Here is a 15919-nt window from a genome sequence, read left to right as displayed (position 1 = left end):
ATTAGGTCTGGATCCTGCATGTGTCCCTGCCCTCGTGGGGACGTGAGTGATATCCCAAACTTTGCTGTGCTACCCCCTTGAGCTGGGGCTCACAAAGACCCCAGTGCTCTAAAAGCCTTGAGGATATGCCTGCTGCTGCAGAACTTGGAGGCTGCCTGGACCCCTGTATGTTTAGGCCCTGCTTTCCTCGGTTCTCAGACAAGAACACGACAGTCCGCTAGGCCTGGTCTCCTAGGGAATTCTGTGATGAAGGCCCTGACTCAACCTCTGGAGCCCCCACTTCTGGTTCACCCCCAAATTCCTGGCATATAGTACACACTGCTCATAAACGGCACTCAGCATGAGCCCCCCTCAGGAGTTGAGTTGTCTCGAGATCAGTCTTTCCCAGCTTCTCCACAGAAGAGGCAGCAGTCTCCTGTCCACTTTGGGCTTATGCATATGACTCTTTCTTAGCAGCAATGTGACCTTGTATAATTGACCAACTGGATTTTAGGGGTGTTTCATAGCCTGGGTTCAGCAAACAAGGGCCCTGTCACCAGGGTCTGATGCCAGTCCTGATAGCCAGTTGTTTCTGGCAACACAACAGCTTATGTTGCAGGTAGTTGATGTGTTCTGTCCAAAATCAAGTACGGCAACTGCCCTGTGGGAGGGCTTGACAACTCACCCTGCAAGACAGCGGAGGGCCTTGGTACACTCTAGTGGACACGAACAATGTCACAGAACACCAGGCCCTCCAAGGCTGCTCTGCTTCCGTGAAAGGCCAAGACAAACCAGATCAGCTGTAATTACGGCTGAACACAGACAAAAATCAGAATACTGTCCAAACTACTAACGTGACCAGATAGCCCCCTATCCTGGCTACTAGGAGTAACCATTGCTTCTTGACCAACTAGAACTTTATCTGTTTCAATCCTTCTGCCTTCTACATAAGATTGATTAAAATGTCCAGTCATAGAATTAGCCCTGCTTCCTGGCAGTACCCAATCCAGAACACTCCCCCTAGTCGTCACCTGACATGGGCCCAAAATCTATAATAAGTCCTTCTAACTTAACCCTCTTATGAGATGCCTCTGGATTCCCCACTGTGTTGCATGACCTACAAATTCAAGGGCTGCCTTGACATCTTTGAGCCTCACAGGGCCCTGAGTTCCCCTGTTCCTCTCAGACATGCCCCCCACCCCTACCCCATAGGAGAGGCTCTTCACTCAGCTAGTTCCCCCATCAGCCAGACCAGCTGCACTCCACCCCATCCACATCTGAGGGGCTTCAGTCTCAGTTCCCTGCCAGCTTGAGAAACTATTGAAACAAGCCAATCACCTCTTGCTGGGAACCGCCCTGCCTGGTTTCAGAAGCTGTAACCCTCAATGGCTAAGGATGAGTGACAGACCTTGGGACCCTAAGCCACTAAGGAGACAAGGCTTATCTCCCTGGCAGGGGCGCTGCCTCTGCCCCCTTTTACTTCATCCTGCCTGGCTCCCAATGCATGTTCAATTAGCCAATGACGGGTAAGACTGCTCAAGGGAAGGAATGATCTAAGACAGGCACAATCACGAGGGGGGCCTCAGGGAAAGACTTGGGGGGCTATAGCAAAAGAGGGTGATGGACCCTCACCCCTCAGCTTTGACATAGCCTGAGTCCTCATTCTGACGGGAAGAAGTCTCCTAATCTCTTAGCTGCCTTACTTCCCCTGCCCAATTTAAGCCTGAAACAATGCTGGAGGTGGGTGTGGCCCTGTGATGGAAAGGGCAGGTTCCCTGGGGCAATCAGGCCTAAGAAAGAATACATAAAATCCTATGAAACCTGCTTTGCTAAGAATGTCCTCGATTTTCTGATAAGGGTCTGAGTAGGATTTGAGTTTGTCTCCCAAAGTTTTATGGCTCTTTAGCTATCTGACCCTGACTCTAAATAAGCCTTCACAGTTCTTTGTATGTTATCTATTGTTGGATCCTTACTGCCTGACAATAATTAATGAGCTTTACCTGTATTTCTGTGCAAACCGAACCCAATAAAAGCCCATTGGGGAAAAGGCTCTTGGTCCTTCTCCTTTGAGAGAACGGCCACCTTTCTTCCCCAAGCAGATCACGTCTTGGTAGACTTGTTCTCATCCATGGCAGATGGGGAGCTCTGCAGGCAAAGCTCCCCCCAACGACCTTCCCCTTGTTGGAACCGTGGGCACCCCACCCCATTACTACAAAGCCTTCAGCCTCCTGCCCCAGCTAGTTCACTCTGTTCCTTAGTGCAGCCCTGAGGGGCCCTGAATGGCATGTGGTGTCCTCTCCCCAAGAATGAGTATATGTGGCTGATAACTGCTGTTGATCTCACCTGTCTACTACTGGCTGTCATGCTACTGAAGGCAGATGTCCCTCCCACCAGCGGAGTGAAAGGGAGATATCATAACATGCATGGTGTGTATTCTCCCTTGTGGCAAAAGTCAGTAAACCCAACTTTGCCCAATTACGGTAGGTTCCTAATGGCCTTGGTTGGAGAGGCTGACCCTGTGAACTTACAAAAAACCTTGCAGTGGCCAGAGCTTTTTGGATTCTGGAAGTGCAGAGAAAGGGCTGTGGAACTGCATTATTATGGAACCATAAGCAAGACTTTCCTACTTTGGCAGGGGAAGATCAGGGGAAATGGGTAGTTTAGTACAGTCACACAGCTGTAGAGGTGAGCGCGAGGTCAGACCGAGGAACTGCCCATGGGCCTTACAAAGAAATGTGAGTGATGGAATGTGAAGTAATTCTTGGATCTTGGCGGGTAGGCTGGGTACTGGGTACATGAAAGTAATGGCTGTTTGTCACTCTGGAAGAATGCCCAGCATCTAAAATCATTCCTGTGTCTGGAGAGGTCTCCACTTCAATAGTCCTGTGGGAGGTTGAGTGTCAGTTACTAGTTCACTAGGTTACTCTGAAGCTGGGGCATTGTCATTTACAGAAATGCCATAGTTGGTGCTGGCAGCTCCCAGGGCCCATGGAATATGGTCCTCCAGGATCTAAGAAAATAAAGCTATTAAATCTGCCTGGGTTGCAACAGTTCAGAGAGGTGGAAACTTAGCTCAAAGAGCCCAATCTGGTCTCTCAGGCCTTCAAAGTAAGGACTACAAGCCAACAACAAGATACTGACATGTTTCCTGGCACCTGTCGCTGGGCTGACACTGACTCTCCAGTTTTTCCTTCAACCAGTGTTTATTGAGCACCTACCAGGTGCCAGATGATCTTCTTCTCCTTCTTTTTTTTTTTTTTAGATTTTTTAAATTTATCTTTAGAGGCGAAGGAGAGAGGGAGAGAAACATCAATGTATGGTTGCCTCTAGTGCTTCCCCTGCCGTGAAATAGCCTGCAGGGAACTGGCCTGCAACCCAGGCATGTGCCCTGACTGGGAATCAAACCGCGATCCTCTGGTTTGCAGGCCCGCGCTCAATCCACTGAGCCACACCAGCCAGGGCCAGGTGATCTTCTTAAATATAGAGGAGACCACAGTGAGTATGTCTAATGTGGTCTCTGATCTCACAGAGCATGCAGGCTAGTGGGGGAGATGGACACTTATTTTACATCAAGCAAAGAAAATCATTGCAGGTAGCAATAGGAATTAGAAAGATACAAAACAGGACAAAATGAGAAGAGGGGATGGGAACTAATTTAATAGGGTCCTTGGGCTAGCCAGCCGCCAAGATGGCTCCCAAGATAAGCCTGGACTCACACTTACGTGGTCTGCTCCCATCCAATCCCAGCAAAACTAGTCATGTACCTTACACACCAATGCATCTATGTGCACACATGCACTCGTTCATTTCACATTACAGAATGGCAAGCTTTGGGTAAATTGCGTATGTTGTAGATGATTTGATGTTGCTAAATTGGAACATGTATGATAAAAATGCAAGGAAAAGCCAACGTGTTAGACTTGAAAGAATCCATAAACTTTAAAAATCTTATCATTTTAGGTCTGGAAATGAAATGCTTCACAAAACTGAAAGACCTAAAAGACCTGGCCACTCCATAGAATATTCCTGGCTTCCTGGAGAATTTGCTGGACTCAGGGAGGGACTCTGCCCTTACTTAGGTCAACAGACAGCGGCTGTGATCCGACACTGTTCAGTTCTAAAGACAGAACCCTAATTCAGACAATTTCAGAATGAACTTGTTACTGGGATAGACTTTGAATGGCTAGTTAGAGCCAGAAACCAATTAACGTGATTGAGTAGCACTTTTTTTCCTCCTAAATAAATTGAGGTTAAAGATTACATCAGTTCTATAAATTGCCATTTCCATTTATCTGCTTTGCCCAGATGAGCCTTTTTTTTTTTTTCAAGAGAGAGAGACAGGAAGAGAGAGAGAGAGAAGAAAATCAATTTGTTGTTCTACTTATTTATGCACTTGCTGATTGATTGCCTCTTGCACTTGCCCTGATCAGGGATCAACCCGGCAACCTTGGCATATTGGGGTGATGCTCTAACCAACTGAGCCACCCACCCAGGGCTCAGCCAAACCATTTTTGTGTTGCTATTGTTGTTGGATAAATGCCTAAGAGTGATAACCAGGTGTTCTTTCCTCTCTTGCTCCAGAAAGAACTGAGGAGGAAGGACCGATGGTAAAGGATTAGAGGTTGTGGTGAATGTCTGCTGTTTCTGGCTAGCTAGTATCTGGACGTTCTGCTCACTTGAAGTGGGGGTGAAGATGCAGGTGGCAGATGTCATAACAAGTCCCTCTACTCAAAAGCTGATGATCCAATCAGATCTCCCCCACCCACCTCAGTTTTATCTGTGGTTAGGAGTGGAAAATCAACAAGGCAACTTCTGTCCCTGGTTCTGAATTTCAGGACCAATACTTTTTTAAAGTCTCTTTAAATGTAAATTAGCCCTGGACTAACCTTCTGGAACTTGTGGGGCCATCAGTCTGGGGGTGGCAGGTGGAACTTCAGTGACTCGGCCACTTCTCGTGTTAGGGAAGATACCTGGTCACAGACAAGCTGCTTGCCTCCCTGAGTCTCAGCTTTCTCAGCTCTGTAATGGGATTAACAGCCCTTATTCCACTGGGTGAAAGGCAGGTAGAAAGAGAAGGGAGTTTTCAGAATGCCCTCAGTGGTTTTGAGGGTCAGTGGCTGCATCACTGGGCAGTGGCTCACTAAATGTCCCAAACAGGCTGTCTAGTCACCCTGGGCCCAGGTCCAGCTTCCTGGTTCCTACCTTGGGTTCCTTAACCAGGGAACATAATTCTGTGAGCAATAGGACCTTCTAATCAAGTCCTTCTCTGCTCAGATAACCAGAGTGAGTTTCTGTTGCTTGCATCCAAGCACTCCTGAATGGTCCACCTGAATGGTGCCTATTTGTAAGGCTGGCTAAATGTCACAGTCAGGAAAACACAGAGCTCAGTGGTGAAGGTCAGTGTGCGTCTAGGTTATAGTCTATCAAAGCCTGTACTCGCTGTGTCTCCTGATGCCCACCCACCAAAAATGTATGTCTAGCTGGGAGGAAGGGCTATAGGTGTCCAAATTTCTTCTTGGGGGGGCATAAAATATTAGTTTACATTTACACTGAGACCTGGAGAGGGCACTGTCCAGCTCCCTTAACAAGACCTTAGACAAGGTTTTCGGGGCCTCTTAAAGATGCCCAAGAATCTTGGACAATCTCCCTCCCCCCAGTCACTTACATCACATGTCTCATCAGGCCCTATTGACTTTTCCTTCTAAATATCTCCCAAGTTCACCCACTCCCCTCCTTGTCCACTACCAGCCCTGGCGTCCCTTGCCTAGGACAAAGACCAAACCACCTGACATGGTCTGTTGTCTGTTTGGCTCGGGCCACCTCTTGCCTCTTTGATCTCAACTCCAACTCACAGCAGCTCTTTCAATTTTCTGACCAAATCCCCAGTCCTCCCTTGGCTGCTGGCAGTCACCATTCTACTTTCTGTCTCTATGACTTTGACTACTTACTTAGGTACCTCGTATAAGTGGGATCATACAGTATTTCTCTTCTTGTGACTGGCTAATCTCAATTAGCATAATGGCCTGAAGGTTAATCCATGTTGTAGAATGTCATAATTTCCTTACTTTTTCTTTAAATTTTATTTTTAAGAATATTTTATTGATTATGCTGTTACAGTTGTCCCATTTTTTTCTCCCCTTTATCCTCCTTTGCCCAGCACTCCTCCCTCCCACCAGCATCCCCTGCACCCCCCTTAGATCATGTCCATGGGTAGTACATATAAATTCAATGGCTTCTCCATTTCCCATATTATTCTTAACCTCCCCGTTTATTTTGTACCTACCACTTATGCTTCTTATGCCATGTACCTTTTCCCCCATTCTCCCCTTCCCCTCCCTGCTGATAACCCTTCATGTGGTCTCCATTTCTGTGATTCTCTTCCTGTTCTAGTTGTTTGCTTAGTTCATTTTTGTTTTTTAGGTTTGGTTGTTGATTAGTTATGAGTTTGTTGTCATTTTATTGTTCATAATTTTGATCATCTTCTTTTTCTTAGGTAAGTCCCTTTAACTTTTCCTATAATAAAGGCTTGGTGATGATGAACTCCTTTAACTTGACCTTGCCTGGGAAGCACTTTATCTGCCCTTCCATTCTAAATGCTAGCTTTGCTGGATAGAGTAACCTTGGATGTAGGTCCTTACCTTTCATGACTTTGAATACTTCTTTCCAGCCCCTTCTTGTCTGTAAGGTTTCTTTTGAGAAATCAGCTGGTAGTTTTATGGGAACTTGTTTGTAGGTAACTCTCTCCTTTTCTCTTGCTGCTTTTAAGATTTCTCTTTATCTTTTATCTTGGGTAATTTAATTATGATGTGTCTTGGTGTGTGCTTCCTTGGGTCCCATTTCTTTGGGACTCTGAGCTTCCTGGATTTCCTGGAAGTCTATTTCCTTCATCAGATTGGGGAAGTTCTCCTTGATTATTTTTTCAAATAAGTTTTCAATTTCTTGCTCTTTCTTGTCTCCTTCTGGCACCACTATGATTCAGATATTGGAACGTTTAAAGTTGTCCCAGGGGTTTGTTTCTTCCTTCTGGTCCAAATTGTTGATTTGAGTCCCAGTTTCCTTCCTTTCACTGTTGGTTCCCTGTATATTTTCCTTTATTTCACTTTGTATAGCCTTCACTTCTTCCTTTATTTTGTGACTGTACTCAATCATTTCTCTGGGCATCCTGATTATTAGTGTTTTGAACTCTGCATCTGATAGGTTGGCTATCTCCTTGTCATTTAATTCTTTTTCTGGAGTTTTGATCTGTTCTTTCATCTGGGCCATACATTTTTGTCTCCGCATGCCCATTACATAGTAAGGGGCAGAGCCTTAGGCGTTCACAAGGGCAAGGCAACCCACTTCACTGCTGTTGTGGCTCTGCATGTGGGGGAGGGGTCAGAGAGGGAACATTGCCACCTTGCTCAGCTCTTGCCCCACTTTCAGTCACTTCCCCTGCTACCCACAAGCGAATTCCATCCTTCTGGTGCTGATTCCCGTGTGGGTGGGTTTGTATACGTTCTAGAGCCCTGTGCATCTCTCCAAAGAACTTTCCTGTGAGGCTGAGGGTTTCTGCTGCCACCACAACTCCCACAGATTTTTACTGGGAGAGGTTTTGAGGCTTTATTTCCCCATGCTGGAAGCATGGGTTGTGTGGTCTGTCTCATTCCCCCGGTTGTTCCTCCTGGCTTATGTGGGACCACCTGGCCTGCCAGCCGCCACCTCACCCACCTGGTCAGCTGCCTTGGCACTCATCCTTTCCACCCCACTACCAGCCTGGATGAATGTTTCTTCTTTAATTCCTTGGTTGCCAGACTTTTATACGGTTTGATTTTCTGACAGTTCTGGTTGTTTTTTTGTTTTTAAATTGGTGGTTGTCCCTCTTTTGGTTGTGTGTGGAAGAAAAGCGTACCTACCTACGCCTCCATCTTAGCTGGAAGTCAAAAATTTCCTTACTTTTTAAGGCCAAATAATATTCCCTTGAATGTATATACAGTACTACATTTGGCTTACCCCACTCATCTGCCAATTGATGACGGACAGTTAGGTTGCATCCATATTTTGGGTATTATGAATAATGCTGCTATAAACATGGGAGTACAGATACTTATTCAATTCCCTGCTTTTAATTCTCTAACCCAGAAGTGGATTTGTGAACCATACAGCAATTCTATGGTTAAGTTTTTGAGGAACTGCCATACTGTTTCCAGGTGGTTGCATTAGTTTACATTCTCACAAACAATGCACAGGGGTTCCAGTTCCCCAACATCCTCATCAGAATGTCCTATTTTCTCTTTTTCTGATAATAGCCATCCTAATGGTGGCTTTGAGTTGCATTCCCCTAGTGATCAGTGATGTTGAGCATCTTTTCATATGCTTATTGGTGATTTGTATGCCTTCTTCAGTCTTTTGCCAGTTTTTAAATCAGGTTGTTTATTCGTAGTTGTTATATTGTAGGACTTCTTTATATACTCTGGATATTAACAACTTACCAGACATATAATGCTCAAATTAACTTTCTTTTAGTCCCCTTGTCCTTGTTCTATTCCATTTCATTCTGCTGTCAATTTCACACTCCCTCCTGGAGCCTGTGTATGGACGGAGTCTGAATGGCCAGGGGCCGTGTGGCTGCTAGGGCTGCCAGGTTGTGTATTCCCATGAGAGAGAGTGCACAAACACAAATGAGTACAGCACCAGGTGGGCAAGAGAGAGACTCCCCACTAGAGGTCATGGGCCACGTAGCTGCTAAGGCCACGTGACCCGTGGAAAGAATAGACAACTGCACAGTGCGAGTATAGGTCATGAGCCAGAGTGAGCAAAAGCAAGAAAGAGGGCTTCTTCTTTGTTTCCCTAGGTTTATATTATATTAGCTTGGGTGAGGGATGGACCAGGTGCTCTCTCAAAAAATGGCCAATCAACTTCCCAAGCTTTGTCATGCTTCAGGTTGGTCCACCTCCCAACCAGTCCCTTCTTTCTTCAGTCTGGACTGATAGGCCTTTTGGTCTAGCACCTCCCCTGTGCCAATTTGACTTCTGTGGTACACGTACTTTTCTTCCTCTTGTCCTACCCCCAATCTGGTAAGGGAGGATGGGAAAGGGCTTTTCTTCTTCTATCCAATTACCTTGCTAGCCATCCACACATTCAGTGTAAGAACCTCCTCCTGCCGCCATCTTGGCCGAGGAGGGAGACCTAGCACTCTGATTCATTGATACCAGACTGTATACTGGTATCAATGAATTATTTTTCTCTTTCTCTTTTCAAGATTATTTTTGCTTTGTCTCTTAACTATGATGTAACTGGGTGCTGATCTCTGTGTTTTTCCTCCTTGGAGTTCATTGAGATTCTTAGATGTGTTGATTAATGGATTTTCTTGGAGGTATGTTTGGGTTTTTTTCAGGCATTCTTTCTTTAAATATTTCTTCTGTTCCTCTCTTTTTCTCCTCTCCTTCTGATACTCCTGCTACACATATGTTGGTACACTTAAAGGTGTCCTACATTTCTCTGAGGCTCTGTTTATTTTTCTTTATTCTATTTTCTCTTTGTTTTAGGAATTGCATCATCTCTACCAATCTAGCTTCAAGTTCACTAGTTCTCTCCTCTGCTAGTTCAAGCACTGTTACTGTTATTTTATAGATGAGGAAATAAAGATCAGAAAACAAGTAATTTCCTGAAGGTCACACTTTGCTAATAAGTGGCATGGCCAGGACTTAAATTTAACATCTCAGCTTTCTTCTTGCTTATCACTTATTCAATCATTTGTTCACTCAGCAAGTGTTTACTGAATGTAGACTATATACCAGAAACTGTTCTGGGGGCTAGAGAATACCAAACAGATAAGAGTCCTGCCCTCATGAAGACATTAAATGATTAAACAAATAGATAAATGAAGTATTGGGTTGGCCAAAAAAGTTTGTTAGTTTTTTTTCATACAGTGGCTCTAGTAGTGTTTAGTTGTCTTTAACTTCATTTGAGATGATTTTGTTAGATTGTATTGTGGCAGCTGTCATCTCAGAGTGCATTTAAAAAATTTACCAAATTGGTGAATTTTTGTGTAGCCATTTTAATACTGAAGCTGAAAAAATGTGAACAACATTTTGGCATATTATGCTTTATTATTTGAAGAAAGGTAAAAACACAACTGAAGCCCTGGCTGGTGTAGCTCAGTGGATTGAGCGCAGGCCTGCGAACCAGACAATCGCGGTTCAATTCCCAGTCAGGGCACATACCGGGGTTGCAGGCCAGTTCCCTGCAGGCCAGTTCCCAGCAGGGGATGCATGAAAGGCAACCATACATTGATGTTTCTCTCCCTCTCTTCTTCCCTTCTCCTCTAAAAATAAATAAATAAAATCTTTAAAAAAACCCACAAAAAACCACAACTGAAATGCCAAAAAAAGTTTGTGCAGAGTATGGAGAAGGTGCTGTGACTGATTGAACATGTCAAAAGTGGTTTGCAAAGTTTCTTGGTACTACTGACAGTTTAGCCAAATAATTCTTTGGTGTGGGGCTGTCTTATGCATTGGAAGATGTTTAGCAGCACCTCTGGCCTATACCCACTAGAAGCCAATAGTGGGAGACAGCCGACATACTCAAAATAGCCAAATCAATAAGGTTATTGTTGAAAATGAAAAATGTGTCTTTTATTTTACAGAAAAAATTAAACAGACTCTTTGGCCAAGCCAATACTTTAAATGATGGTTTAAGTGTTATTTAAAAAAAACAAAGCAGGCACAAAGATAATGGTGGCAAGTGCTCAGGTGTCTGTGGAGGGGACATCTAAGCTGAGACCTGTGGAGAGAGCATTCTTAGAGCTCCTTCAGGACTAAGATCTTTCATCTTCTTCTCTGTCTCTTTAGCACCAGACCACAGAACCCAGGACATAGGAAGGAGCTCAGTAAACATTTGCTAAATGGATAATAGGTGCAAAGGAGCTGTCAATTCTCATGAGCCATATTAATGATAGAAATATTACATAAGAGATCTTAACATTAAAATAATTTATGTTTCTGTTTAGAATAACTTAACATTAACATTTGAAGGTCTGGCATACCAAATGTGGGTTAGGATGTGACCAGAAGAACATCCAAATGCTCTGGTGGAGTGTGAACTGGTAGAAGCACTTTCATGAAACGACGTGGCAGTGTCTATAAACCTGAACATGGGCGTGGGCTACGGCCCAGCCATTCTACCCCTCGACAGGCGCCCAACAGAAATGTGCTCACACCGTGCACTACGATCGATGCCTGTGACAGCAATATCATAATGGCCAAAAGTTCCCGTGTGGGAATTACCCAGTTGCCCATGAGCAGTAAAACAGACAAACTGTGATGTATTCACATAATGGATCAACATACTGCAATGAGAATGAATATTGACAACCGTGTGTCACAATATGGATGACTTTCATAGATATAAAACTGAGCAAAAGAAGCCATTTTGAAAAGAACTCATCCTGTATGAATCCATTTTTATACAAAGTACAAAAACAGAGAAAGTTAATCTTTATTGTTAGAAGTCAGGAGTGTGGGGATTCTGGTTTGGCCTAATGGTTGGAAGGCAGCATGAGCTGCTGGGAATGAATGAATGAATGAGCACATCTGCAATGTTCATGTAGTTAAAATGCATCATGTTGTTCACTTCTAATAAGTGTGCTTTTCTGTATGAACAGTTTGGGAATCTGCAACAATCCAAACAAATCAGTGACCCAACCATGTGGATTCCACAGGGTGTGGGTTTCCTTCCTGTTCTGTGCTGGGCGTAAAGACAGATTTTTATAAAGAACAGCCTGAGCATGAGAGCTTCCCCTTTCACCTCATGTGTGTGCTGGCTCATACTGGCTTTGGTTAAGCAGCTTGGGTAGTGAGAGACTATCAGTCTAGGATCACAAGAGCAAGGGTCTGCCAGCCACTGGCTTTGCAACTCTAAGCATGCTACACCCACCATTCAACTTTAGCTAAATGTGTGCAGGCTCCTAGTGGGAATCAAGAGCAAAAGAAGTATGTGTATGTGTATAAAGTGCTTATACTGGAGGCTGGCAAAAGGAAGTGCTCAGGGATGTTAACTGCATCTTCCAAAATGATTACATGATTTCATTTGAGACTTTCGAGCCAATGATAAATCAGCTTGATAAAAGGAGGGGGCTGACGAGGAGGCAGAGGATTATGGGAGGAGAGAGGTACCCTTCATGATGTTCAGGCTCTGCTCCAAAGGACAGAGCCCCTTTAGTCACCTACAGTGTTGCATTACAAAGCTGCACATCACATGCTCCAACTGGCTCCAACTTGTAACGGAAGACACAAAAAAAGGCGGAAAAAATTTACTCTTAGGAGTAGGTCAGGTGACTCCTTGTGGAGGACAGTGAGTGGGAGGGGTACAGAGCAGGCTGCTTGGGCCAGGGTGGGGGATGGGAGCTGGTCACACTCTGCCTTGTTAACCTGGTGGTGTTGGTTGTACTGACAAGTGAGGTCGGTGAAAATGCATCAAGCTCAATACTTAAAATACATGCCCTTTTCCTTATAGGTCTCAATGTAGGAATAAGTCCTAATTTTAACTCTGACTTAAGAGAACTGAACTAGAGAGACGAACATTATCCCCAGCACTCTGTAATGCAGGCACCAAGTAGGGAAGGCAGACAGAATTCACCACGTCCCCAGCGCCACCCTTTTGCCAGCAGATGGCACTGGTTACAGAGAAGAAGGAAGAGGGCCCTCTCTCCCCATCTTTGGGCTGTTTTCAGCACAACCTGGGAGGCAAACAGCGGTCAAGAAACCCACGGGCCGGCCCCATTGAAGCAACCAGTGTTCATCCTGCAGCATAAGGATGCACTGGTGGCAGGGGCCACCAGGTGCAAAGAAACCTGTCACTGAAGGCGTGCTGGGTCAAAAGTGCTCCAGCTGCTCCAGTTATGGTAAAATCTGGACTAAAAATGAAGGGCAGCTGGCTCTGTAGTACAGGTGTGAGTCTTGGAGGCCAGGGAGGAGCAGGTGACATGGAAAGAGCCATGTGTGCATGTTCACCTGGGGAGCAGGTGTCTGCAGAAAGCGAACATTCCCCAGGAAAAGGTGAGACGAGCAGCTGCACTGCGAGACTGCCAATGACACCTCCGGGCACAGTCCTAGGCTCCTGGTCTCGGACGTGCCACGTGAAGCTTCCCACAGCAAACAGGATGGATCAGACCAACCCAGCTCTGCACAGAGATGCCTGTCTTTAATCTGTTGCTTCATTATCTGTCTGAACTCTTCCAAGTTGCTTTGGCTATAGTCTCTCCCATTTTTATATTTTTGGCAACTGCTTAAGGTATAATTCACATTTACCCATTTCAGTGTATAATTCAAGGCTTTTAATATTCACAGAGTTGTGCCAACATCGTGACAATCAATTTTAGAACATTTTCATCACCCCTAAAAGTAAATCCCTCACCCATTAGCAGTCAACACCCCCCCCATTTGCCCCAGTCCTAGGCAGCGACTCATCTTCCTGTCTCTGTGGATCTGCCTATTCTGAACATTTCGTATCAATACAATCGTACATTACGTGATCTTACGTGCTTGGCTTCTTTTACTGAGCGTCACATTTCCAAGGTTCACCCACGTTGCGGTGTATGTCTGAGCTTTATTCCTTCTTATGGCTGAGTAATACGTCAGCGTATGGACAGATCACAGCTGACGGATTGTTTCCACTTTTTGGCGTTGGTGTGAACAAATGCTGCCGACATCTGGCAACAGGTTTTCATGTGTACATGTTTCCATTCTCTTGGGCACATTCCTAGGAAGGGAGGTCGGGGTGAGGAATGCTTAACCTTTTGAGGAACATTTGCCTTTAGCTTTAAGTGCAAATATAACTCACTTATCTCATTTATTCTTTGATTCCTATTAACAGCAAGCGGGAGATGGCAGCCCTGTTTTTGTGTGTGTGTGAGGGAACCATAAAGCTACCATTTGCATGGAGTGTCAGCACACACCAATCAACATGTAAAGTGACCTAACTGCAGAAAGCCATTCCATCCTTGCAACAGCCCTGTGAAGCTGGCATTATCTTTATCCTCATTTTGGGGTTAGAAAATTTAAGCATTTTTGAACAAGGCCATACAGCAATGTGTCCCAAGACCTGAACCCAGTTCCATCTCAGTAAACCTTAGGCTCTCACTGGCTCCCAAATCTTCTGCTTTTTGGTGGACTCTGGAGGGTCAACTAATGTTTACTCAGCTTTTAGGGTGGTGAGGTTTGCATGTCCTGTTCTACTTGACCCTCCTGCATGGGACACTGTGGACCACTCTTTGCCTTTCCTCTTCTCAGTCTCTAGTGTCTTTCCTGTATCTATCCCAGAGTCCCTTCCTTTCCTCAGTGGGTCTTCCCACTTCCTATTCCTACATCTTTCAAACTGCATGAATAGTCTGCTTAAAACACAAATCTGGTCATATCACGCAGCTCAATAGTCTCAGTGTTCCCCATCACTACTAAACAGGGTAAATGATACCTTCCATAGACTGATTTGTAAGACCTTCATCTTTGCCCACCTTCTATCCTCCCATGTCACACCCTACAATCCCACCATAAAGAACTGTTTGCAATTCCCAGAAATGACACTCTGTGTGTCATTTCTCTTGAACTTTCATAATGAGTTCTCACAGCTTGGAGTGCTCTTCCCCACAGAACTCTTACACATCCTTAGAGTCCCAACTTCAATGTCCCTCTTCTCTCTGAAGCCTCCTTCAAACCTTTCAAAGCACTTTGGTTTGAAGTCTTCAGCACAAGCTATTGTATCAGTTTCCTTAGCTGGCCTGGGTGCACTTTGAGAACAGAGACTGGGATTTATTCCATTCTGTATATTTCCAGAACAAGACGTCACTTGGCTGAGTGAGCAAAGTAATATATGTTCTGTGTCTGCACTGTTCAATATGGTAGCCACAAACCACATGTGGCTAATGGGATGTCCTGCTATATTAAAAAACACACTGGACTTCAAAGAGTTAATGTGAAAAAAGAATGTAAAATATCTCTGATGATTTTTATATGATTAAATATTTAAACAGTATTTTACATAAATTGGATTAATATATTACTTAAATTTAACTCACCTGTTTCTTTTTACTTTTTTAAACATGGAGAATAGAAAAAATTGAATTACATCTGTGTTGGTCTCCCAGCTTCCTAATTCCTTCTCTTGGTATAAACCATTCTTTCCACAGCAATCGGAATGATTCCTTAAAATGTCAATCAAATCAAATACAATTGAGTCTCATTATTAGTGGTTATGATCCATAAATTTGTCACAAACACTGAACTAGCAAGTGTTGAACCACTGCACCTGAGACAATACAGGGTAAGGTTCCTGCCAGCCTTTGGTCACACTTGCATATGGATCAATACATAACCACATTAATGAGTGCCTCTATTTTTAAAAAAATTTTTATTTATTTATCTTTTAGAGGGGAAGGGAAGGAGCGAGGGAGAGAATTATCAATGTATGGTTGCCTCTCATGTGTCCCCTGCTGGGAACTGGCCTGCAACCCAGGCATGTGTCCTGACTGGGAATCAAACCAGTGACCTTTTGGTTCACAGGCCCACGCTCAATCCACTGAGCTACACCAGCCAGGGCATGAGTGTCTCTATTTAAAAATAACTGTTTATTGATTCGGTAACGCTGGACTCAATGTAATGCATGCCTGTAGGAAGCTTATCTAACACACCCATTTTCTCTGTAAGGCACATCACAGCCTTCTTGCGCTTAGGAACACCAGGCAGAGCTTCAGCACTATGCTTGGGAGCCCTTTAAAAAAGCAAAATAGTGACAGACCTACTCAGAGCAGGCTGACAGCTCTGGGGGGGAGGGGTTAGGTTGAGGCTGAAGAGAGTAAAAGGGGGATAATAGTAAGGGAAAATACAGTAAAGAAAAAAACTATTAAAAAAAAATCACCAACCAAAAAGCATGAGAAAAATATGTGGCACTAAACATACACAAAAAAGAC

The sequence above is a fragment of the Artibeus jamaicensis genome, unplaced genomic scaffold (genome assembly GCF_021234435.1).
Source record: "Artibeus jamaicensis isolate MK-2021 breed Jamaican fruit bat unplaced genomic scaffold, CSHL_Jam_final contig_700, whole genome shotgun sequence".
Taxonomy (NCBI): Eukaryota; Metazoa; Chordata; class Mammalia; order Chiroptera; family Phyllostomidae; genus Artibeus; species Artibeus jamaicensis.
This window is presented reverse-complemented; position numbering follows the sequence as displayed.